The sequence below is a fragment of the Rattus norvegicus genome, chromosome 12 (assembly GCF_036323735.1).
Source record: "Rattus norvegicus strain BN/NHsdMcwi chromosome 12, GRCr8, whole genome shotgun sequence".
NCBI classification, from domain to species: Eukaryota; Metazoa; Chordata; class Mammalia; order Rodentia; family Muridae; genus Rattus; species Rattus norvegicus.
The window spans coordinates 35,760,006-35,761,562 of NC_086030.1; the positions used below are offsets into that span (position 1 = coordinate 35,760,006).

The window sequence follows — 1,557 nt, forward strand, 5'->3', positions numbered from 1 at the left end:
AAAGATTCATCTGGTAGACAGACGCACATGCACACCAGACCCTGAATTAACTGGCAAGAACTTTGGATCAGGAAGTAACATCTGGGCCAGTAAATTACCAGAAGATAACAAGTGACTTTGCTGATGTGAAGGGACTTGAGTGGGTGCGAACAGCTGTGCACAAGTCAGTTGACTCTCGGGGGATTTGAAGAAGGGTGAGGTAATTAAAGTCAAGGGTAATAGAAAAAAATATGCAAAGGTAGTGAATGACCATGATTCTTGAAGGTATTCTCCTCAAAACTGTTTACACAGCAAAGTTCACATGAATCCCTGAATAAGGAGTTGGAAGAGATTATCCACTGAGGATTGCTCCAGGACCACAGAGGCTGAGAAGGAAAATAATTCCCCAGAGGTAGGCAAAGAGATCAGAGTAAGGAGATGTGGTTGCCATGGTGCGGAATGTGTTGTACCCCCTCTACCAGTTGGGTGACCCCCCCAGCTCGATGTATTTCAAACTAACTTCTTCATTCAGCTGGCGCGGCCTGGGACTACACAGCCTGAAGATCCTGTGCAAATTCCGGATCCCCATGGAGGTGACCAGGGTGGATCTTCAAAATTACCTTGAGCAGATTTACAATGTTCCTGTGGCTACTGTGTGGCCATGGATGCACCATGGCTCCAACAGGAGGAGGGAATTATAAGAAACCAGACTACAAAGTGACCTGCGAGCAGCTGGCCCACGGACAGACCTTCGTTTTCCCAGATCTTTTTCCAGAGAAGGAGCTCAGTTCTCCAGACCCTCTGGAAGAGGAGCTACCCAGCAGAGGCAAAACAGTGACCCACACTGTCCTGGTATCCCTTCCTGGTTTGGCCTATGACCTAGGACAGTGAGATCTGGGCCACAGACCCTGGTGAGCACCACGGTGGTTCTGACAAGCCTAAATAAAAATTCTTTGTGGAGAGAGGGAGGGAGGGAGGGAGGGAGGGAGGGAGGGAGAGAGAGAGAGAGAGAGAGAGAGAGAGAGAGATATTGAGAGAGACATATTGAGAGAGATTGTTAGAGATATTGAGAGTGACATATTGAGAGAGAGACTGTGAGAGAGATTGAGAGATTGAGAGAGATGAAGAGAGGTAGAGATATTGAGAAAGAGATTGAGAGTGAGATATTGAGAGAGGTTGAGAGAGAGAAAGAGATATTGAGGGAGAGATTGAGAGAGACGTATTGAGAGAGACATATTGAGAGAGATTGTTCGAGATATTGAGAGTGACATATTGAGAGAGAGACTGTGAGAGATATTGAGAGAGAGAGAGAGAGAGAGAGAGAGAGAGAGAGAGAGAGAGAGAGAGGAGGTAGTGGTAGAATACCTAGAATGATGGCAAGAAAGCCCACCTGCCAACACACAGCAGCCATAAGGAGAGTTGTCCAAAAGCCTCTTAGGAGCCATAATAGACCCCTGAGATCTCTGCACTGAAGCTACAAACAGTAGGTATATTTCAGCCATTTGGATTCCCAGAGCTATCTATTCTTATGAAATTCAAAACCGAGTAGAATTGGTTAAGTTCCCTCAACGGGGACTG

At 46.5% G+C, this 1,557-nt stretch overlaps 1 pseudogene; it reads left to right on the forward strand.

The window, feature by feature from the left end:
* Positions 1-428: 428 nt before the first annotated feature.
* Mrpl23-ps1 (mitochondrial ribosomal protein L23, pseudogene 1) lies at positions 429-857 on the forward strand (annotated as a pseudogene).
* Positions 858-1,557: the final 700 nt, after the last annotated feature.